Source organism: Schistocerca piceifrons, chromosome 4 (genome assembly GCF_021461385.2).
Source record: "Schistocerca piceifrons isolate TAMUIC-IGC-003096 chromosome 4, iqSchPice1.1, whole genome shotgun sequence".
Taxonomy (NCBI): domain Eukaryota; kingdom Metazoa; phylum Arthropoda; class Insecta; order Orthoptera; family Acrididae; genus Schistocerca; species Schistocerca piceifrons.
In genome coordinates, this window is record NC_060141.1 from 237349694 (window position 1) to 237361837 (window position 12144).

The 12144-nt window shown below is 38.6% G+C and overlaps 1 protein-coding gene across 1 annotated transcript in view; it reads left to right on the forward strand.

Moving 5' to 3' along the window:
* Window positions 1–12144, forward strand: part of LOC124795748 (peptidyl-prolyl cis-trans isomerase B1-like) — a 57354-nt gene that overhangs the window by 663 nt on the left and 44547 nt on the right. The gene's annotated exons all lie outside the window — the stretch shown is intronic.

Here is a 12144-nt window from a genome sequence, read left to right on the forward strand (position 1 = left end):
CTTTTTTATTTTAAATTCAGTGCAATAGTATTTGTAAAATGACTCTTAGTGTTCATTAAAAAATGACGATCATTCCACTTGGGCCTGTGGAATGGTACATTAGCTTATTTGTTTTAGTTTAAATATTTGTCATGTATTGTTGTTTTTCTGACATGTTCCACATCCTGGAGGACCTCCTCACTACGGATCAATTGGAATGAAAGTAAATCTAATCTAAAAAAAAAAAAAAAAAAAACATAAATTATTGGCAAGTCTTATTTTCCATCTGAAGAGCGCTTTACTGCAGGTTGTGTCAACTGCAATTATTTGCACAAGATAAACAGTTAGTGAAAGACTGTCATAAGTAATGATGGGAAATTGTTTCATGCAGTATAATGACATAAGTGGGGCCAACAATCTCAGTCAAAAGCAGATAATAGAATATCAGCTTTATGAAAGAAAGGCCTACTTCTTTCAACATCAAAGAAATAACTGGTAACAACTGAAATGATTAGAAATGTGAAAGCTAATAAATATGAACTGAACAAAAGTCCCACGCAAATACAACTGTCAGAAGTGTCTTTTTAGGAAATGTTAAGTAGTCATTTTTTAAGTTATCTCTGTCTCAGAACATTCACAAAATTTGTGGAACTGGTGTATAAGTTTATATTCTAATTCCAGCGCAATTTTCTTCACTCTTCATTATAATTGTGCAGAACAAAACAATATGCACCATTCCAAGATGAGCTTGAACTTGAAAAAAGTAGTGCTGTTTTTATTATGAAGAAGAAGAACTTTTACAGGGACATGTGAGTTCTTGTGATAGCTGTGAGTATGATGCAATGATATTCCAGTGATCATATTTTCTTCTTTTTATGAATAGAACCGAATGTCCATTTGCAATCAGTTAACTCTTTGAAATGGACACTGCACCATTTACCATAATGAGGGCTCTCCGTTTTCTATGTAGCATGGGAAATAATGGAGAAATTTGTAAGGGCACAAATATCAATACCACTACAATGTATGAAATCTTACCCTTCACCTGTCTTTCTGGACACAGGATCACTTTTGGCATCTGCAGAAAAGATATGTATGCTGTTAGTCCTGCGAGATCAATTCACAGACTGAACATGTACAAGTTGGGGGTATGGATCCTGTTGGTGCGAATAAGAGCTCAAAGTATTTATTCTATAATTAGTATAATTAGTATTGAGCAATATGGATCACACATTTTTCTTTACAGTGATCAAATAGAATCTAAAACGGCAATAACTACAGGTCAAAATGGAGAGAGAGAGAGAGAGAGAGAGAGAGAGAGAGAGAGAGAGAGAGAGAGAGTGTGTGTGTGTGTGTGTGTGTGTGTGTGTGTGTGTGTGTGTGTGTGTGTGTGTGTGTGTGTGTGTGTGTGCGCACGTGCGCGCATAAGTCTACTGAAATAATGCTGTTTTTATTATGGAGAAGAAAAACTTTTACAGGGACATGCTAGTCTTCTTACAGACATTTGTAAAGTAACGATTTTTGCAAGTAATTTTCAAATTTCTTGTTAGCCAACTCTCAGACAGTGGTAATGTGTACAGTTTCACAGCAGTTTATTTAACCCTGTGGCGCATAGCGTCCACTACAGTGGACAGCTGTTAATGGTCGCTTCTTTGGCATTTTCAGTCAGTCCTGAGGCTGCAAATGCACACAGTTCACTGCAGTAGGCACTGCCTACTGGTGTTGTGTCCTGGATGCATTTGCAGCCTCATGACTGATTGAAAACACTTGAGAATTGACCATTAAAAGTTGTCCACTGCAGTGAAATTCATGCAACACAGGATTAAAACATCTGTGATATTTGCTGTCTGGCATACTCTACATCCACAGTATTTCCATTTCTGGCACTGAAGCCATGAGCAGTGCCACTCCATGTCACACTCTGAGCATAGTTTTTTACTGTAAGAAGGCAGGCTTTAATGAAGAGCAAATATAATGATTTCTTTGAAAATTGTGACATGTGTCAACTACCTGTAACGCCTGTGGTGGTTTTGAGTGCTTTCCTTTGTCACATTATTTGACTTAGCTTCACCATAACAATTTCAGATTTCACTAGAAAATGGCTTCAATATAAAAGCCAAAATCGATTGTGGAGTAAAATAAAGACTTTTTAGCAACTGGAGAGGTTATTCATCAATACAATACACAGACGTGGAGCAGCAGCACTTTCCAAACATGGGGAAACTAATTGTCCAAGTTAATTTCCAGAAGTTTTACAGGATCATATGCATGAACTTTTTTTGACCAATGTATGGGCTTAGAAATAAATTTTGGTATAATTTATGATCGGTTTCTTGGCATAGAGCCAGTTCACAGACTTTTGACCATTGTTTGTGTTATCTTCTTTATTGGCTCCAAAGTATGATCAACGGCCACAAGATTTTTGTGATCAGCATACGTAATACATTTTGTTGCAGAAGAGGTGGTAAATCATTCACATAGGCACATGAAGAATAAAAAATGCCCAAGGACAGAACCTTATGGGACCACTCATTTGTCTGGATTTGTTTATCATGACTATGTCACCTGTTACATAAGTAAGTTCTGAGTAGAGACAGATTAAAGTGTCTGAGACCATGTCTTAAAAGCTTAGCTATTTGTATTGTTCTGTTCTTAAAATCCATGTACATCCAATCACCCTCTGATTTTACCAAGATAGAAATGAAAATGATGCATGGAACTATGATCAATATACTAGTCACTACTCACTTTCTACTTCACATCTGCAAAGCAATGATATCAGAGTGAAATGTGGTAGAGAAGCAAAATAGTAACTGTATTAATAAGAGTAGTGTTCTTGACTAGACACAGAAATCAGCCTTTGAGGTAGACGCCAGTAGATTACATGGATTGCCCAAGATTTCCAGCCAAAAGAAACAGTGCAGTGGGGACTAAAACCAGATCAGTTGGAACAACACCTCTTATATAAGTATATGAAGACAAATATATTACATTTACTGTCACTGCACACTGAATGATGTATGCTTATCAGTTCAAAGAAGGCTGTTTTGTCAGTATAAATAAACACCCTCATTCCCAAAAAAAGCTACTAATTAGTTGAAGTACTGTCCTCTCAGAAATGGTTTGCTTGCTTGCCTAACACACTATCCCATCTGCATATGAGCAATGTGTGTTTAGCTGTCCGCAAGCTAGCAAGTTCTCAGTCTTGTTGATGTACCTATTTATGACTTAATGCCTCTACTACCAGGCGAGTTGTTACCTTTGTTCCTAAATTAATTTACATTTCTTTAACCCTCTGAAATTTGCTGATAACTATGCTTGAAAAGTGTATCTAAATACAAATGCAGGGAACATTCTTGAAGAAGGCTGTACAAGTCAAGATTAAATCGGCATTTCTCTACAGCATGAATGTGTAAATTATGTATTTGCATTTCAAAAACATCAATGTACAATACAGGAGACGTCTACGATTCAGTCCTGTGGCCAATATTTTCCTATCTGTAGTATCCCAACCATATACTGAAAGGACAGGAATCAACTTTGAGAAAATCGAAGGGTGCAAGCTGCAAGGATAATTTCACTGATATTACTTTGCAGACAATATTCCTCCAAACAAATGCAAGGGACAGCATTATGTGAATAACAACCAGCTTCAATGTTAAGGATAATGTGATACTTCAACTGCTTAATGAAAACATGGTACTAAAATGAGTTCAGTTAATAACAGACTACAATGGTTCCCACATGCAGTTGCAAAAATAATGTAAAGCTTATTACAATCCAAATACTTCTATTACTCACACTTCTTTGCAGTGCTATTGGCTCTCCCTTTTCAGTTTACTGGTGCTGATGCTGCAATAGGAAACCAAATAACTACTTCAATTAAAAATAAAAAGCTTCTGTTGTTTGTATCTGCAATTAAATGTGTCATTTACAAAATGAATTAAAATGAGCAGAAGTGCACATATTAAAGGACATAAAATAATTATTACCATACATGACATCCTCCTCCTCTGCTTCTTTCCTATGCATTTTAGTGCACCACACATTTAATAATTTAATTCACTTTGTGACACTGTAAAACAATGTGACACTTATAACACAACTACATTGTATGTCTTGACAAATTTTTTGCCTGTCTGAAGTTAATTTACATTTGAAATAAACATGTTGTTAATACGAGGTGCATTCAAGTTCTAAGGCCTCCGATTTTTTTTCTATTTAACTACTCACCCGAAATTGATGAAACTGGCGTTACTTCTCGACGTAATCGCCCTGCAGACGTACACATTTTTCACAATGCTGACGCCATGATTCCATGGCAGCGGCGAAGGCTTCTTTAGGAGTCTGCTTTGACCACTGGAAAATCGCTGAGGCAATAGCAGCACGGCTGGTGAATGTGTGGCCACGGAGAGTGTCTTTCATTGTTGGAAAAAGCCAGAAGTCACTAGGAGCCAGGTCTGGTGAGTAGGGAGCATGAGGAATCACTTCAAAGTTATTATCACGAAGAAACTGTTGCGTAACGTTAGCTCGATGTGCGGGTGCGTTGTCTTTGTGAAACAGCACACGCGCAGCCCTTCCCCGACGTTTTTGTTGCAGTGCAGGAAGGAATTTGTTCTTCAAAACATTTTCGTAGGATGCACCTGTTACCATAGTGCCCTTTGGAATGCAATGGGTAAGGATTACACCCTCGCTGTCCCGGAACATGGACACCATCATTTTTTCAGCACTGGCGGTTACCCGAAATTGTTTTGATGGCAGTGAATCTGTGTTCTTCCATTGAGCTGACTGGCTCTTTGTTTCTGGATTGAAAAATGGCATCCACGTCTCATCCATTGTCACAACCGATGAAAAGAAAGTCCCATTCATGCTGTCGTTGCGCGTCAACATTGCTTGGCAACATGCCACACGGGCAGCCATGTGGTCGTCCGTCAGCATTCGTGGCACCCACCTGAGTAACACTTTTCGCATTTTCAGGTCGTCATGCAGGATTGTGTGCACAGAACCCACAGGAATGCCAACTCTGGAGGTGATCTGTTCAACAGTCATTCGGCGATCCCCCAAAACAATTCTCTCCACCTTCTCGATCATGTCGAGAGACCGGCTTGTGCAAGCCCGAGGTTGTTTTGATTTGTTGTCATACGATGTTCTGCCTTCATTAAACTGTCGCACCCACGAACGCACTTTTGACACATCCATAACTCCATCACCACATGTCTCCTTCAACTGTCTATGAATTTCAATTGGTTTCACACCACGCAAATTCAGAAAACGAATGATTGCATGCTGTTCAAGTAAGGAAAACGTCGTCATTTTAAGTATTTAAAACAGTTCTCATTCTCGCCGGTGGCGGTAAAATTCCATCTGCCGTACGGTGCTGCCATCTCTGGGATGTATTGACAATGAACGCGGCCTCATTTTAAAACAATGCACATGTTTCTATCTCTTTCCAGTCCGGAGAAAAAAAATTGGAGGCCTTAGAACTTGAATGCACCTCATATTGTTCTGTTATTGAGTTTATAGACATTGATCCTATTTTAAGGCACTGACCACAATGTGTGTGTATTTCAACATTATGCTATGATGTATTTTAGTGTGCTGTGTATGCTGGTACAAAACCTGCATATTGCTTGCATGATTTTCATACTAGGTACAGAACTTACCATCTGTGACTAAGTTATTACGCCACTCCAAGGCAATATGGTACAACACTTGAATTTTCCTTTTTGTATAGTGCAAATTACATTTGGTGTTTAAGTACATACATGTTGTACACTCATCTACTATGATTGTGTTGTATTATTAATAAGGAGACCATTACAAGACTTTCAAACATTGCCATGTGGATCATGACATATTGTAAGCATCGATAACAATTTTTATTTACAAAAATGGACAACAAATTTAACGTGGATAACAACATCCTTAATACCTCCTAAGAGTAATATTAGCTTAACGAAAATGAAACCAAGACAGTATACATAATTTAGGAGTACAGGAAGCCACTAACTGAATAGCATTTACAAGACACACAAGAGAAAGAAAACTTTCTAGCTTTCTGAATAAATGTAAACCAGAGCACACTGTAGAGATGTAAATATACATACTTCTTCTGAGCTAAGTACATCAATCGGTCAAAGGTCTCTCTCTCTCTCTCTCTCTCTCTCTCTCTCTCTCTCTCTCTCTCTCTCTCTCTCTCTCTCCCTCCCCCCCCCCCCCCCTCCCCCCCCCCCCCATTGAAGTTAATACAATGTGCTGATGTGTTTGAAATGGAGCTCTTGTGTGTCAACCAAAATCTTCACAGGCTGCATCATTCATACAGTCTGACTTAGTACCTTCAAAGCATATGCATATTAAACATTCCATAATATGTATTACATCTAGCTTGAAGTGAAATGAACAGGTCATGATTTTTACTGTTTCTGGGGGTGAGGCACCTTCAAAAATGAAAAGGAATGATTCCGTGTTAGTCCTATTATCATTCAGGCCTCACTGGACTAGAGCATGAAGCAAACTCCCCATCTTCCTAAAACTGACCTGCAATTCTTCATCTGTAAGGTAAGAACAAGAATTCTCTTGTGCTGTGTCAAACTGTTCCAGAAGGTATGTTGACAGGTGACATAACCTCAGACTTTGGGTACCAAAGTAGGCACGTGCTGCTGAGTGTGAATTTTAGTGAAAGTTCCATCAGTTTAATATTTATTATCCTGAATTATCTGCAGAATAATTGAATGAATAAGATCAGTTTGGGTTCTAGACAAACATAGGAAGACGAGAGGCAATACTAACCCTATGAATTATCGAAGAAAATAGATTTAAGTAAGAAACCTATATTTATATCAATTGCAGATTTTCAAAAAGATTTTCAAAATGTTCACCAGAAACCAGTCTTAAAAATTCTGAAGTTGAGACAAAATGCAAGGAGAAATCTAACTGCAGTTCTAAGAGTTGACTCACATGACAAAGTAGTCAGCGGGAAGAGAGTGCGATAGGCCTGCAGCCTGTTCTCACTGTAGGGCTTGGGAACATTGCTAGTATCCAGGCCTGAAGTAGTGTCATCTACAATTCTATACGATGTCACTCCTATTCCTGCATTAGTCAATGTATTGGAGCACACACTGAAATATGGCAGCTCCATTGTTTATCTGCACCAAGGAGGAAATGAGAGCAGTGATTCGCTTTTTGTTTATGGTAGGTTTTAAACCTGCGGAAATTATTTGTCAAATGCAACTGCAGTGTGATGACCACTGTTTATTGTGAAGCTAGACTGACAAATGGACTTCAGTGATAAGGAAAGATCGGGAAGGTCATTGACATCAATAACTGAGGACATTTGGACAAAAACTGTGCTCAGTGAGAACTAATGTGATGTGCTGTAAACTAAACTGAAAGCTGCAATCAGTTCCAAAGATTGTGAAAGGTGTGTCCTACAGCAAGATAACACTCTGCCACATTCTGCCAAACAGGCAGCTGAAACAATAAGGGGATTGGGATTTGAATTGCTGGAACACCTGTCACACAGTCCAGATGTAGCTCCAAGCAATTTCCATATGTTTGGACCACTGAAGGAAATGTTCAGGGGAAGGTGATTTGCAGCTGATGCAGAAGTCATTGATACAGTGCAAAATAGGAGCTCCAAGCAATTTCCATATGTTTGGACCACTGAAGGAAATGTTCAGGGGAAGATGATTTGCAGCTGATGCAGAAGTCATTGATACAATGCAAAATTGGTTACAGGTGCAACCAAAAACCGGTTTTCGAGCAGAATCAAAAAACTTGTGAAACTTTGGACAAAGTGCGTTTAAGTGCAGGGAGGTTACGTAGAAAAATTATGTATGTTTCAGTTTTCTATCATTAAAATAAATAATCCTTTTCTCAATAGTCCTTTTACTTTTTGACTTCCCTAGTATATAGTCTTGAAAAGATGTTATACAATAAAGAGCAACAACAGCAAAACAAGGTTAATGGAATGTAGTCTAAGCTAATTAAATTAGGTGATGTTGAAGGAATCAGATTAGGAAATAGGACTTTGAAATTAGAAGAACGATTTTGCTATTTGGAGAACAAAATAAACGACAGTGGCAGAAGTTAAAAGGGTATAAATGCATACTGCCAATAGCAAGAAAAATAAATTCACGGTGGGGGGGGGGGGGGGGGGGGAATGAGTGTGTCTGGAGTGTAGACTGTACAGAAGTGAAATGCAACATTTAAGACAAGAAGAGTATAGGAGCTTTTTAAATGTTATGCCACAGAAGAATGTTGAAAATTAAATGGGCAGATCAAATAATGGAATAAATAGATAGTGAACTGAGTTAGTAAAAAAACTTATTTATAGCACAACTGGAATAAAAATGACAGACTGATAGGACATGTCGCAAAGCAATCAAGAAATTGTTAATTTGGTAATGGAAGGAAGTGTGGGGGATAAAAATTGTAAGGGCAAGTGAAGGCTTGATTTAGAAAAGCAGTTCCATATGGATGTAGGTTGTAGAAGTTTTACAGAGATGTACACTGAATGATTCTGATTGTTACATGCTACTCTAGGATGAAGAGGATGGCACACTGAAGGCAATCATAGTAAGACACATGAAACCAGTCGTAAGACTAATGATAAAATTTAACCAGCCATGGCAAACCCATGACTTTCCTAAAGTATTGCCCTATAACACACATACGGCAAAATTAAATAGGAAGAAGGAAAAAAGAATAGACAGGTCAGGGAGTACAGTTAGTTTAGCGATGACAAACAAGCACTGTATAATTTGCTAATACAATTATCACTGAAAATAAGCCAAACAACAGTAAGTTTTCTGCTACAGTAGTTTTATAAGTGATGCAGTAAAACTGTTCTGACTTGATAGAATCCTCTTCAATTTTCTTTTCAATCAGGTACTCGCTCAAGGCAATATTCACTGCCATTCAAATAACATCAGCAAATGTGGATAAAATAACCTGGGGTTAGTAGCATTAGCTTGTAGCAGAGCGGTCGATACTGTTATTCTGGCAACACTGAGTGCAATTAAGTTCGTAATACTACTGGTCTGCTTCAAGAACTCTTGTCACTGTGATGGCACATTTCTTGAAATGTATGTTGTGGTGATGGACTGATGTGTAACATAGCACAATGTCTAGGGTAGGTTGAAAGGTGATTATACTGGTTGCAATTTGACAATGCCAGCTAATGCGTTATGGCAATTATTTTTGTGTGTTGTGCAGTCCATAGTTCTATTTACATCCACGATGAAAACCATTATTTCCCCATTGTTATCTGATATTTTCAGTTTTTTAATATGTTTTAAGGTGTTAATAACAAGAATTTTCTCAGTCAAATCATCCAAATTGTCTCATGGTTGGGATAATTGTTAAAATAAGTGTGACTGTGTGATGTTATAGTTGTAGTACAGGTTACACAGTGCCAACAAATAGTTGCCACACTGATATTGCCACTGGCCAAAGCCGATGGATCATTTCATTGCAAACTCTATGCAAGTGGTGAGCCAGCTCCCTCTCTCAACGACAGTTTGGAATAAGAATTACACATGGTGTAACTTCTAGACAGTGCTTGATCAGGAAACAAAAATGAGGTTCCAGTACTGTGGGCTTTGAGGGGGTGTTTTTGATATTTATGGTTCTTAGTGTGTTATTTTAACACTTTTCTGTGCATTTTTAAAGAGTGAATACATCTCTCCATGTCTCAGATACCGTTCTCCACTGGATCCACAGACTATGACTAATGTAATGTAAATTTGTTTATTTCAAGTTATAGTGCTAGCACAATGTGAGTCTTGAGATTAAGTTAATACAGCAGATGGACTACAATGACTACAGCAGAATTCTCGGAGTATCTAACTAAGACAATGTTAGAAATGGTTTATCAGCAGACATTTTAAGAGTCCTTCAAAGATATACAATGTGTGACTAGAAAGTTTCAAGAATGGGCTTCTAATTGTACAATGGTGGCACTTACATGCTACTGTGATGCATCTCCTTCGAAATAGTCCCCTTCTGAATGAACACATCAACTCCAGCAGTGTTTCCACTTTTGGAAAAATTTCAGGAAATTTTTTTCCTGAAATGTGTTAAGGACGCTCTTTGTATTTGCCTTGATGTTTTCAATCGAGTCAAATCGTTTCCCTTTCAGTGAAAATTTCAGCTTAGGAAACAGAAGTCCACAGGGGCCAAATCAGTGAATATGGCAGTTGTGGAAGCCCAGGAATTTTGAATTTGGTCAAAAATTCAACGATGGAGAAGGCCCAATGAGCCGAAGCACTGTCATGGTGTAGCACCCAACTCCTTTCTTTCCACAATGCAGGCCTTTTCTTCCGCACCTTTTCGCGCAGACGCTCAAGGACACCTTTGTAGTATTTCTGGTTAATTGTCTGTCCTCTAGGGGTAATTTAATGATGGACAGTACCAGTAGAATTGAAAAAAATCACCAACATTGTCTTCACCTTTGACCGTCTTTGCTGTGCTTTCTTCATTTGTGGTGAACTTGGAGTCTTCCACTGCGAAGACTGCACTTTGGTTTCAGGATCATATCCATATACACACGATTTGTCACCTGTAATTACCCTATTTAACAAATGTGGGTCATTTTTAGTCTGATTAATCAGTTCTTGGCACATTTCAAGTCAGTATTGTCTCTAGTCACTTGACAACACTTTTGGAATGAATTTTGCTGACACTGGACGCATGTTCAGATCTTCAGTTAGAATTGACTGAACTGCATAGAAACTTAAATTAAGTTCATCAGCCATCTCCCTAATAGTAAGTCTACGATCAGGGAGCACTAAGTCATGAACTTTCACAGCATTTTCATTCGTTTTTGAGGTGGAAGGATGGCTGGACCATGGTTCATCTTCAAATGATTCGGGCCATTTTTAAATCTATTGAACCAGACAAAAACATTTGACTGGCTCATACAATTATCTCCAAAAGCTTTTTTGAATAGTTCATAAGTCTCGGAAGCTGATTTCCCGGTTTTAAAACAAAATTTCACACAAACTCGTTGCTCCGTTTTTATGTCCATTTTCACGCGGACAGAATCCGCAAACAAGCCCTAACAGACCCGCATTCAACCAGCTGCCACAATGAACTGAATAAAGGAAATGCAGTTTCCTGTCAGATGGTGTTCAAGGACAAGGCAATGATTCCCTCCCCATCCTCTGTGTACCTGCCTGCCAACCCAGTAAGTAGTAGCAGATCCATTCTTCAAACTTTGCAGTCACACCTCTTATGTCAGAGAAACTGCACAATTATGGCATAAGATAAAAATAAGTCAGTATTACAAAACAGATAGTGGTATGTGAAGATAAAATGCAGTATCAGAAAAAAGTGTAACTTAATTTCAATGTGATGAAGTAAAACACATCATTATGATCGATACTTCCTGCAACTGAACAATGCTCCTGCGTAAAAAATTTTATGTAGTCGCTCTTCCTTTTCTCTCCTAATTCAATTATCTTTCTTTCTCATTTACAGTCTGCTGTATCTCTTCAACCACCATTATCTCCTCTCCCTGTGTCCTTGGGGATGGTTTGCTCGGGGCTTTGAGCTCTAGACCAGCAAATTTTAACACATGGGTATAGTGGATGGGGGCAAGTGGGCGAATTTTTTCGCATTAAAGTTCACCAGTCTGATGGGGGCCAGACCCGACATGCCTACATATCACTGCCACTCTTTCTCACTGACCATCAATCTCTTTTCCACTGTCACTGTCTCTCTGGTACTATTCCAGCACAGTAAGTGGAAGAAGTGACAGCATTTTAAAGAGGAGCATATTTGCCTTTTTTGCGCTCCGACAAGAGCATGTTTCAGCTGACTCCCTTCTTTTCCCTGTTATAAGAGGGGCAGTCACATGAAAACTGAACTTCACCACAACACGACCATGGCACGATTCCATCCAACAGTAATCACCACACTAATTTAGAAATTTATCCCACTGGGAGACAAGATGACCAAGTCCTGTTTCATAGAATGTGATTACCCACTGACAGCTCCACAACCACACCCATTCTTGCATTTCCTCCTCAGACTGAAACCAATGTTCACCTAAGTCTTTATTCAGGTCACTGAATATTTGAAAATCACACGGTGAAAGATCTGGATCATATGGAAGATGTTGCAGTGCTTCCCAACTAAATCACTGAAGTGTAGCCTTTGCCC